The sequence below is a fragment of the Oncorhynchus nerka genome, linkage group LG3 (genome assembly GCF_034236695.1).
Source record: "Oncorhynchus nerka isolate Pitt River linkage group LG3, Oner_Uvic_2.0, whole genome shotgun sequence".
Taxonomy (NCBI): Eukaryota; Metazoa; Chordata; class Actinopteri; order Salmoniformes; family Salmonidae; genus Oncorhynchus; species Oncorhynchus nerka.
The window spans coordinates 20,788,447-20,801,797 of NC_088398.1; positions in this window are offsets into that span (position 1 = coordinate 20,788,447).

Here is a 13,351-nt window from a genome sequence, read left to right on the forward strand (position 1 = left end):
AAAACAACTATATTCTTTTGCGTGGGTTGTATTAACAACATCAATGATTACACACACATATAATAATATAACACAATGAGTTCTGGTTCCTCCAGAAATGTCCTGTACCTCGGGCCTAAAAAGAGTCCAGCCCGGTAAAGGAGTTCACTGAACTCACGTGACTTTTGTCACACAATGTTTGTCCGTTCATTCAGTGTAGCGTAAACCCAGTATTAAACATACCATCAATATAACAATTATTTTACCACAGAACTTTAAAGCGTATCAACTCTTACTAAGTCCTCAACTACAACTAACTACATAAATCATTACAGTATACCTCACATCAAAACAAATGAAATACCGTATACAAAAAGGTTGTAGTCAGTCGGTCAGTCAGACAATCCAATCCGCCAATAGATCTCCAGCTGAGAAAGGCCACAAAGAACGGAGAGGTGTAAGTCCACGGACGCAAAGAGTGGATCCGATCCTGGGTAAACTCTATTAGGCAACAAAACACACGTTTAACGGCAACAAAACAAACGGAATAGAGAAGCTTCGGAACTGAGGGTTGAACACATCCTCATGCACGTCTCCATCACAACCCCACTTTTGCGCAGCTGATGCTGGCTATTTAATTGGGAATTAAAGGGAAAGCGCCCTATTGGAAGGAGCTGCACTGAGACGGTTCAGAAAAATTCAGGGCCGTCACAGCGTGCTACGGGTGGGTGTTGCCATCGTGACCAGTGAACTGAGATAAGGCGGAGCTTTACCTAGCATGGACTTGTAGATGACCTGGAGCCAGTGGGTCTGGCGACGAATATGTAGCGTGGACCAGCCGACTAGAGCATACAGTTCGCAGTGGTGGGTGGTATAAGGTGCTTTAGTAACAAAACGGATGGCACTGTGATAAACTGCATCCAGTTTGCTGAGTAGAGTATTGGAAGCTATTTTGTAGATGACATCGCCGAAGTCGAGGATCGGTAGGATAGTCAGATTTACTAGGGTAAGTTTGGCGGCGTGAGTGAAGGGGGCTTTGTTGCGGAATAGAAAGCCGACTCTAGATTTGATTTTAGATTGGAGATGTTTGATATGAGTCTGGAAGGAGAGTTTACAGTCTAGCCAGACACCTAGGTACTTATAGATGTCCACATATTCTAGGTCGGAACCATCCAGGGTGGTGATGCTAGTCGGGCGTGCGTGTGCAGGCAGCGAACGGTTGAAAAGCATGCATTTGGTTTTACTAGCGTTTAAGAGCAGTTGGAGGCCACGGAAACAGTGTTGTATGGCATTGAAGCTCGTTTGGAGGTTAGATAGCACAGTGTCCAAGGAAGGGCCAGAAGTATACAGAATGGTGTCGTCTGCGTAGAGGTGGATCAGGGAATCGTCCGCAGCAAGAGCAACATCATTGATATATACAGAGAAAAGAGTCGGCCCGAGAATTGAACCCTGTGGTACCCCCATAGAGACTGCCAGAGGACCGGACAACATGCCCTCCGATTTGACACACTGAACTCTGTCTGCAAAGTAGTTGGTGAACCAGGCAAGGCAGTCATTAGAAAAAACGAAAGGCACATACCGGTCTACATAAGGACCCACAGTTGACAATGCATGTCAGAGCAAAAACCAAGCCATGAGGTCGAAGTCATTGCCCGTAGAGCTCCTAGACAGGATTGTGTTGAGACACAGATCTGGAGAAGGGTACCAAAAAATAAATCTGCAGAAGGTCCCCATACACAGTGTCGTCCATCATTCTTAAATGGAAGAAGTTTGGAACCACCAATCTGGCCTTTATGGTAGAGTGTCCAGACGGAAGCCACTCTTCAGTAAAAGGCACATGACAGCCCGCTTGGAGTTTGCCAAATGGCATCTAAAGGACTCTCAGACCATGAGAAACAAGATTGTCTGGTCTGATGAATCCAAGATTGAACTATTTGTCCTGAATGGCAAGCGTCACGTTTAGAGGAAACCAGGCACCGCTCATCACCTGGCTAATAACATCCCTACGGCGAAGCATAGCGGTGGTGGCAGCATCATGCTGTGGGGATATTTTTCAGCTGAGGAACTGGGACACTAGTCAGGATCAAGACAAAGATGAACAGAGCAAAGTACAGCGAGGTCCTTGATGAAAACCTGCTCCAGAAACTGATATTTCAGTTTTTTATTTCTAAAAACCTGTTTTTGCTTTATCATTATGGGGTAGATTGATGAGGAGAAAAAATAATTGAATCTATTTTAGAATGAGGCTGTAACGTAACACAATTGTTGGTCAGGTCATGTCATAGTTCTTTGTCCCTGCTCTTTTGAACAGTGCTGAATAGACTGTTGAACAGCCATCACTAGCCGTCTACCGGGTGATGCACACTCACTCACACAAAACACATACACAAGCTATCACACACACACACACACACACACACACACACACACACACACACACACACACACACACACACACACACACACACACACACACACACACACACACACACCTCATACTCACAAACACATGCACATACACACATACACACACAGCCAACGCTGCTGTCCCATGTTAGAGACATTGAACCACTGGTCACTTCCCGTTTCACACTGTGTATTTAAATACTCTATCCCCAATGTAGCTCATCATTAATATTTATACTACTGTACATTGTATTTTAGTTACACTGATTATACACACAATATATGTATTTACAGAATACACTGTATTCTTGACAGAGCTTACTCTAATATATCCCCTGCTATACATATATTCTATTTGGGTTGTTAATCAGATATGTCCCAGATTTCTTGATTTCTTGTCCTTTTTTGTATTTTATTTCCTTACATTTTAATTGTTTGACATTTTACTGCATTGTTAGGCACTTGTAACATAAGCATTTCACTCCACCAGCTATAACACCTGCTAAACTGTACGCAACCAATAAACTTTGAATCGATTTTTCTTTGAATAAGTTATTCAGTCCGTTTCATGTACAGAGGACAAGCTAAAAGTGAAGGGGGTCCAGTATTCCACCACCACCCACAGGGAGATGTGCATTACATGCTACATTGGTGTTGGCACCTCTCATCTGAACTCACTATCTCTGTAATTTCCTTTTTATCCCTTCCATGACTTTGACCTTCTCTGCGCTGCGAGCATTTGGTAAGCAGTGATTTATCTGCCAAATAAATGTGTTGGCTCCATTGAAATGTGTTTAAGGTGGGGGTCATTCTCCAGGCCAAAGATGGCAGCTAATAAATCCAAGTTGGGGTGAGGGGCGAGAGGAGAGATAGATGGACCAGAAGATAAAAGGGGGGAGTTTACAACTCTGTGAAAAATGGGGAGGGCATTCTAAGGAGATATAGATTGTTTTATAGAGGCTTGAATGCTAAATGTCTCGGTACAGTGCAGCATGGGAGACCTCACCTTGAGTGAGATCCGGCAATAAGATGGAGCATCATTCATGTTGACAGTTTGAGCTTGAGCCAGCAGGTTAGAGAGCTCATCTAAAGAGTAAAGGACGGTGTCCCTCCCTCCCAGCTCTTTGGGTTTAGAATGCTTTAGTTACATCACCTGCCTGAAAAATGACTGGCCTCATTCACATTATTACCCACAAACACTTCTCTACTCCTAGCCTGTATCACTGGCGTTATACATTACTTTGATGATCTGACTCTTTTAATGAGCATTTATGACAGTGTATATGATTTTATGAAGAAGGTGAAGGTTCAAATCTAGTTTGAATACTGTACTACTATCCCATATACACTCTTAGAAAAAAGGTGCTACCTAGAACCTAAAAGGGTTCTTCTGCTGTCCCCATCGGAGAACTCTTTGAATAACATTTTAGTTCCAGGTAGAATGTTGTTATGGGAAATCAACAAAAAACAATTAGTTAATTTGACAAATTTGTTGAAATCACACAATATGTTTTATACTTTAGAATTGCATTGGGGGCATACTTATTTCACTGTACAGTCTTACCTATAGATTGTGGATCAATGACATGGGGTATCGGTCTACTCAGTGACACCCAGAGAACATTAGCTCTTATTGTGGGAAACAACCGCGAATTAAGCCACATTTATTGTCAACCTATGTGGATTGAACACTATTCCCGAGGAAAAACATTACTGCGTGGATGTTTTGGAGTCTAACTCTAAGGAGGACGTTGGGAGAAAAAAATATTGGGTATTGAGTAGACTGATACCCCATTTCGTTGATCCCAAATCCTTAGATAAAGCTGTACAGTGCAATATGAATGTCGAAACATAATAAGCTGACTAGGGAGGTGATTTCACACAGTCACAGTCTCGCGATAAGAGCTACAACGCTAATATTTGCGTAAACTCTTCACATTTGTGTTCTGTGGGTGTCACCGAGTAGACTGATACCCCATTTCATTGCTTCACATTCCAACTATGTGTAACAGTATATAGTCTGATTCCACCAATTATAACCTTATGCATCACTTTCAAAGAGGTACTTTTATTTTGAAGGCAAACTGCAAATTCCACTATTGTGCCTAATCCTTACTGTGGCTAGCTTCACAACACATAACCCAGTCCGGTCGAGCCTCCCTAGTCAGATGAAGCTAGCTGGCTGTATATAACGTTAGCTTTGGGCAACAGGGTTAAGTAGCTGGTTAGCTATTTATTTTCATGAACTGAAGTTCAATTTCAATAGGCGAACAAGTGGCTACCTAGCTAATACTTACTCACAAGGATTCCTAAATCATTGCTAAGAATAATGAAAATAACTGCAGTTTCTACAGGTCATTGTTTTCAGGCTGGTTGTATTGGTGCTAGCTAGGTACCAAGCTAAAGGTAGCTAGCTACCCCAGAAGTTGCGGTCGAACAAATAATGCTTTATTACCAACGCGCTATTGTAAACACATCGTTCGTGGCCTGTGTTTGCTTGTTTACAGACTTTTTCTGTACAGCTTTGACAGTGCTACTGATAGTAGTGGTGGCGCTTGGCTTGCATGTGCAAATTCAGAACACACAACATTCTACAATAGAACTGTTATTTGACGTGTCAAATCAAAAGCTTATTTAACACGTTAAATAGTGTTATTTGACGTATCTTTTTTGACATGCAAAGACCCAAACTGCGTTCCATATTATGTCGTGAAGCTAATAGCAGTGACGTTATTACTGTGTAACTCTGGTAGGGCAACGTGTGTACCGGTGCTCGACCAGTCGGCGAAAGCCAACATCACCCACGACAGAGAACGGTTGATTGTCAAGGGCAATGAATTCCATTATCTTGGCGTTCATGGAATAGACCGTTTGAGTTGTCTCACTGACATTTTCTTACTCTTTCAAATGACTGCTTGACTTGTTGACTGCTCGATACACACAGCAGACATTGTGGGCTAGGTTAGGAATGCTGTGTTGCACGTGTAGCGCAAAATATTACACGTCAGCTTTAACATCGGTTTTGCACATCAGTGTTAAACTAGACACCAGGCCGATACCGACGTTGGCATTTTTAGCTAATATCGTCCGATTCCGATATGTTCACCGATATATTGTGCATCCCTAGTATATACATATGAAGTGGGTTAAACAGTATATTATTAGTAGAAAGAGGAGGAAGGGAAGTGCTACTAAGGTATACAATAGTACATTTTGGTAGATAGAAGGTGCTCTTTGGTAAAAGGGGTAAATTGGTCATCAAAAAGAAAAAGAGGACCAAGGCACTCTTCATATAATTGATTAAAATGCCTTTATTAGTATGGCATGTTCAATAGAAACAAAGTTTTTTTAAAACCAACGCGTTTCGGCTGCATGGCCTTCATCAGGGAGTACAAAAACAGGAATACAATGTCCTCTTTTTAACAGCTTTTCAATTAGCCCTAATTGGAAGAGGGCGTGGTTACACTATTGATTGGACACACCTAGTAAGCAATACTATACACATTGATGTTACTAGGTGTGTCCAATCAATTGTGTAACCACTCCCTCATCCAATTAGGGCTAATTGAAAAGCTGTTAAAAAGAGGACATTGCATTCCTTTTTTTGTACTCTGTGACGGGACTGGACTCTTACCAATGCCAAGTCGCTCACCCACCTTGTATGAACTGGTGGGCTGGACCTCACTTTACATGCGCGGACAGCTACATTTGTATGTGTTCATCTACTAAATGTTTCTGGGTAAACTCCCCCTCTATATAGGTACCCTGCTCTCCTATCAGATGCTTTCTGCTAGGTGGTTGATACTGAAAGTCCCCAGGGCCGTTACAGAGTTAGGCAAGTCTGCCTTTTCCTATTGTGCACGGGAGGAATGGAACAGTCTGCAAAATACGCTTCACCTATATGTACTAGTGCCCCTTAGTGAGTTTAAAACTCTGTGTAAATGTTTCCTGTAGGCCGGATCATCTCTTAATGAATGTGCTGTTCGTATTGCATGTTTTAAATGTTGTAATGTTGTATTGACTGCTGCTGCTTTCTTGGCTAGATCTCCCTTGCAAAGCTGTGACTCAGTGGGTATATTCCTGGTTAAAGAAAGATTAAATAAAACAAGATGGTGCTACATATCCCAAAAACATCGATCAAGAAACATCAAACATTCTGCAATCTTAAACTAAACCCAGGCCAATACAGCACATGACTGTACAAGCAACTTGTTGGCGAGCGTTGCTCAGTGTCAGTCTATCCATGATTGCCCTTTTGTTTACCTTAATTCACCACCAGCAGTTTCGCCACAAATGAGGTGGCCAGCGCTGGTACCAGGGGTCGTTTGGTTGGTTCACGCTGCTCTGAATTGCGTCACCGTGGGAGGAGAGGGGAGTGCAAGTGGCCAGAACCCCGAGCAGATGTCAGCAGCTCACCATTAATGAGGCCTAATCACTAATTAGGGAGGGGTGGCTAATGAAGGTTACTACTGAGAGGGAGCCAGGGAGCAGCCTGGAAAAGGGAGGATAGGACAGTCACTAGCGTCTTATCAAAACAGGGCTGTTATGGAAGGTTCACGGTAAACCGTAGACATATCCAAGCTAAATGTGCTCCATTGTTGTCCTTGGACCAGATGCGGTGTCTGTGAACGTTTGAGTTCTGAACTGTACACGGCCGTCGACCGGGGGTCAAGCACACGCTTGTTTGTCTTGGAATGGGAATAACTTTGTACTGGGGATTGCATTTGCTCGTGAAGGCAGCACAATGAGGAAATCAAAAGCGGTAGTAGCAGATGGATACAGAGATGGATGGAGGGTCCTAAAAGGCAGATGTTTATGGGCCATTATTTACAAGCTCTTTAATCTGGACTATTTCCTCGCCCTTGGCAATGGACAGGTCTATGGGTCACGCTAGCTGAACCCTTCCACTCCTGGTCATCCATCTCCCACTGGCTATGAGATACATAGGGATGAAGGGATAGAGAGAGGGAGGGAAAGAGGGGGGAGAGAGAGAGGACTAGTGGAGGGAGGGAGAGAGGGGAGATTGATAGATGGAGATAGAGAGACATGGAGCCACTCCACTGAAAAGCTGTCACAGCCATTATTCATTCAGCTTTCTGTCATTCTTTCACTCTTTTTCTCCCTCTGCATACATTAAATTAGTGGAGCCCTTACAGTGCTGTTGCAATGCCAACAGCACTCCTCTGGCCCAACTCTCGCCTAATTTTCCCATCTGCAAGATGAATATTAGCCGAATTGCTGTCCATATTGATTTGAGCTAAGGTTAAACGTTTTGAAGACCTTGGCTTGAATATGAGTTGCCTAGCAACCGGCCCGTTGACTGTGGTCCCGGCCTACCCAGACAGCTTAAGCCTGGACCTTGATTTCCTCTCCCATTTGTGATTAAATGCAGCCCCTTCCGCCTGACACGGCGACCTTAACCCCGGACCTCCCTGCTCCAGGGTCACTTAACCTTGAACCCAATTACAAGATAAGGTTACTTAAGTGTAACCCATGCCTTGCTTCACTCAGTTAATAGGACAGTCAGGAAAATGGGCCAGCGCAGCTGATTCGCTTCTAGCTAATTCGCTGGTTTGACAAAGGTCGGGTGGCTTCCATAAAGAACGGGCAGCTTCGATTTCTCATGCAAAATGAGACTCAGCAATACAATATTGAGGTGGACTAAACAGCAGCGCTAGCAAACCTGGTATTCAGATAGGGCGGTTTCATCACTTCAGACACCTCTGCTGAGCCTTGTCTTCTGTGTTGCATATCAAGTAGGAACTGTCTTGTAGACATAGAGCTATGCTCTACGAAACAAATATATTATCTATTGTCAGTCCAACATTGTTCTAACAGAGCCAGTTTGCTTTGCTATGATGCTTGGGACCCGTTATGGATGAATTAACTAGTCATTCTTTTGTTCTGCCATTCACCCCTCCAATCTGGCTCTACTCCTGTTGGAACCTGGCCAATGGGCTGGTTTAACAAGCTGTGCTACATCCATAGCAGACCAGAGGGAGGGAGATCAAAGTCTACAACTGACGAGCTAGCATTAGCAGCTAATCCTGCTAGCTTGCTAGTTTTAATGCTGCTACTGGTGTTGCTGCTACAATGTACAAATGTGACACAAATGTATTCAAAGACTAGAATAATTCAAATATATTAATATGGACTGCAACTGTCAAACACTACAACTACCAAGCTAGCAATACATCATTACAGTGTGCTAGTTCGAGTGCCGCTACTGCTTGTTAATGTATCATTATGGGCTGCGTTACTGTTAATGGTGTTACACTTTGTATTATTCTCCTGATCAATTTAAGATAGACTTAAGCTAAGACTTAATAGTATGTGTATTTTATGCACTTGCCGTCATAGCAAAATATCTTCAAACTCCAGTTCAAATACAAATAGCCATGTATATGAAACAATGATCTTTGACCACAATGAGCAATGCGGCAAGGGAATGACAATAATGTGAGCACATCGGCATTCGTAATGGCAACGACTGGCATATGTTCAGCCACTGTATTATATTTTTTCTATTTTACCAGGCAAGTCAGTTAGGAACAAATTCTTATTTTCAATGACGGCCTAGGAACAGTGGGTTAACTGCCTGTTCGGGCGCAGAACGACAGAGCTGACAAGCACCTTGTCAGCTCAGGGGTTTGAACTCGCAACCTTCCGGTTACTAGTCCAACGCTCTAACCACTAGGCTACCCTGCCGCCCCGGTCTGGTTTAGCCTATGGGGGCTTTGGGCTTGTTTTTCCCTGGGTTGTTGTGTCACAGTGGTCCTGAACTCTCTGGAACTGCCCACAGATCAACACATGGTTAACCTTATCAACACATCGCAACTCCCAAATAGGTCACACATTTTACCCATAGTGAAAGACAAAGGGTTTCTGATCAAATTTTGCAACCATGTTTGCCGACATATGGATTTAACCAGATCACAGCATGTCAGGTCATACACACGTACTGTACAACCTCATCACAATCTCCCTCGTGAAATAAATACTTTCAAATGGCGGACCACAATGTACCATAACACAAATTATGTTCAATTGGATAAAATCTCAACTACAACCACTTTACTTTGGGTATAGTTAAACGGGCAAACAGGCAAAAACATTTACACACAGACAAGCATGCACTTAAACACTTAGCCAAACGCACAGCGTATATCTCCCTCGATCGAGCATGCATAGAGGGAACAATAAGGCCGTTGTGTTGGCTACGGCAGTAAAAATAACACTCATTTTTAATACACTCCTTTGGAGAGAGTGCTGGCTGATTGCTTAACGCAGTCAAAAAAGAGGCGGAGAAAGGAGAGTGAGAATGAGAATGAGAAAAACAGAGAGGGGGGGGGCGAGCAAGCGAGAGAGTGCCCTGGTAGTGGCTTGCTGACCGCCAGTTGAACCTGTCACTGAACTGAGGATGAACCCTCAACTTGAGTAGCATCCGTCACGGATCTCCCTGGGAGCTACAAGCGAGGGCAGCCACCACTGGGACACACACACATTGGTACGTCATACACGCATAATCCTCATTCATCCGGTACTGGGTGTGCAAACATACGCACAGACACATCCCCATTCATGCACGCGTGCGCACACACACACACACAGCAATGTAATAATGACACACTCACATGCACACTTTCGATCCCTGACACACAGGTCGACCCTGTGTGCCATTTTCACAGGCACATGCCCTCTGGCCCGCAGAGGTGTGCGTGTACAAGCAGACATGCAAAAGCATCACGCACAGCGTTTGTGTGTCACACACACACGCAAGCACGCACATACACTTGTGCACGCTAACAACAGCTAACACTTTACCAGACACATTCGCGGCAGCTAGCCCTTTAACCATCCCACTGTGAGACGCCCATGGGGACATGGCAGAATGCACCGCGGGGTCATGGACAGGTCAGCACAGAGCATACCAACCCTGTCCCGGTTTGGCATTCATCTCCAAATGTCAGGGGAGGGAAAGAGAGAGATGGAGACCGAGAGAGATGCACAGGAAAACGGTTAAAGGTTGCAGAAGGGGTGCTGTTTTTCATGTTATCTGACTTTTCTGAGGGGTATTTGGTGTTACCATGAGATCCCAATGGAAATCCCCACTGTACGAAGTGGGGCAAGAGGGAGCTTCGGGGTGAGGAAGGACGGTATAAACAGGAGGATTTCGGATCACAAACCCCCCCCTAACCCCCCTTGTCTGGTCTGGCGGTGCACTGTCGACATGTCAGACACAAAAGCATACGAGTTCCACGTACTGGACCCCCCGTCGCGTAGCCCGCCCCCCCCAAATGTGACTTTTCCTTTTGTTTATTTTGATTCAATCACATTATGGTGACCTTGAATCTAAACGCCACCAGGATGCACCGTGTTGGAAATTGAGTCTGTTGTTGAATGTTTTGACAAGGCCACAGCCTCATAGGATTACAGTTTGCGTGGTATGTACTGTGCGTTGAGTTATTGTCACAGATGCTTGCAGCAAATATACAATATTCCAAATCCATTTAGTCTACAACAGATTGTCTATCCTGAAATACCCAACAATATATTATGCAACCATTTATGTCGTAATTTAAATGCAGGGATATATGTATGGTATTAATAACATATTTATCAACATATATATTATTCATTGCCCAAACAAAAATCCTAAATACTAGTGTAAATTGATTTTTGTGAATTAAGGTAAGCACTATTGTCCACATATGGAATTGACTCTGGCTTGGACACAGTCAAGCTTCTTGTAGAACTTGCAATATCCCATTGATTGAGAATAGCTGAGTATTTAATTGAACGGGTGGATGAAATAAAGACATTTCCTACGTTTCCTCTGATAATTTATTCATATCCCAGAGGATGGATGTGGGAAGGAAAATGACAGAGGCTTGGTGTACTTGTGTTACCCCAGGGACAATCATCACACAATCATTTCCTCTTTTATTGGTGTTATGTTCTGTCTTTTTTCTTCTAACGTTTTTTAGCCACTTCAGTGGATCCCAATTCAACTGTAGTTGTTGTGTCAACCTCCTTACACTACATGTGTAATGGATGAGGCACTGCATAATTGGATAACCTATTACAGGGTAACGACACCTAGGTCATTCCACTGGCTGTATTTGGTGTAGGGCTTATTCATTTTAAAGTGTGACCTCTTTATTTTATATAATAAAATGATCTTGAACCTCTTTGCAGAACATGCATCTGTCAAAATGATAAAGACATAGGTCTGTGTAAATGATAAAGACATAGGTCTGTGTAAATGATAAAGACATAGGTTTGTGTAAATGATAAAGACATAGGTCTGTGTAAATGATAAAGACATAGGTCTGTGTAAATGATAAAGACATAGGTCTGTGTAAATGATAAAGACATAGGTCTGTGTAAATGATAAAGACATAGGTCTGTGTAAATGATAAAGACATAGGTTTGTGTAAATGATAAAGACATAGGTCTGTGTAAATGATAAAGACATAGGTCTGTGGAAATGATAAAGACATAGGTCTGTGTAAATGATAAAGACATAGGTCTGTGTAAATGTTAAAGACATAGGTCTGTGTAAATGATAAAGACATAGGTCTGTGTAAATGATAAAGACATAGGTCTGTGTAAATGATAAAGACATAGGTCTGTGTAAATGATAAAGACATAGGTCTGTGTAAATGATAAAGACATAGGTCTGTGTAAATGATAAAGACATAGGTCTGTGTAAATGATAAAGACATAGGTCTATGTAAATGATAAAGACATAGGTTTGTGTAAATGATAAAGACATAGGTCTGTGTAAATGATAAAGACATAGGTCTGTGTAAATGATAAAGACATAGGTCTGTGTAAATGATAAAGACATAGGTCTGTGTAAATGATAAAGACATAGGTCTGTGTAAATGATAAAGACATAGGTCTGTGTAAATGATAAAGACATAGGTCTGTGTAAATGATAAAGACATAGGTCTGTGTAAATGATAAAGACATAGGTCTGTGTAAATGATAAAGACATAGGTCTGTGTAAATGATAAAGACATAGGTCTGTGTAAATGATAAAGACATAGGTCTGTGTAAATGATAAACGGTTTGAAAGAGAAAACGCACACAAGTGATTTTTAAGATTGACACGAGGTAAGAGGATTTCCAGTTGATCCTCTGTTGTTTACTAACTGTAAGATGGATATGAGTGTCATCTCAGGTCAATAAGTTATGTCAGACATAGGTCACGGAAGCATGTCTTACCCTTGTTGTTGTCCAGGCCAGCAGGCATCACATTGAGAGTCCTCACAGAACACTTTAGGTTTACTTGTGATATCACACACTGTGAGTGAAAAAGTGACTGTGTGACCCCTGGAGGGGCAGGTGGGGGGGCCCCCGCTGTGTTGTTCTGTCCCCTGTACAGGGACACTGAGGTCTTTATTGGGTACTGTGGAGGTTTGAACATTGGCTCATGAGGTCTATCATGTTGGGAAGCGTGTTTGCGAGTGTATAATTAAAATGATGTGGATGTGATATAAAAGATCTACAGTATGATTGCGTATCAGAACGTCCACATCTAATCCTGAATTAAGTTCTAAAACCAAGACAAGATTTACAGTCTATTGACCTGCAGTGTCTAAGTTTTTGTCCTCATTGTTTCAATACTGAATGAGACCTCTCAAACCAATGACTCTCACCATTAATTCAATACAAAGGAATAAATATCAACCAGCAGACATTTGAGCCTTCATGGAAACATGGACATTTTCTGGACTTTATAAAAACAACAGCTGGGAGTCTGGCTGTCCCTGAGGTAATGACAGGTGTTGGTATCTCCGGGTAACATGCCTATCGACAGCTGCCATGGAGACCTGGCTGGGCGTTGGCCACACAGACACAGTGCAGGGGAGGCTGACAGGTGGTGGAGAGGGAACCGCTGTCAACATCCCTGTCATGGGTCATGACCTTAGATGGGGTTTCCCCTCCAGGCAACTGG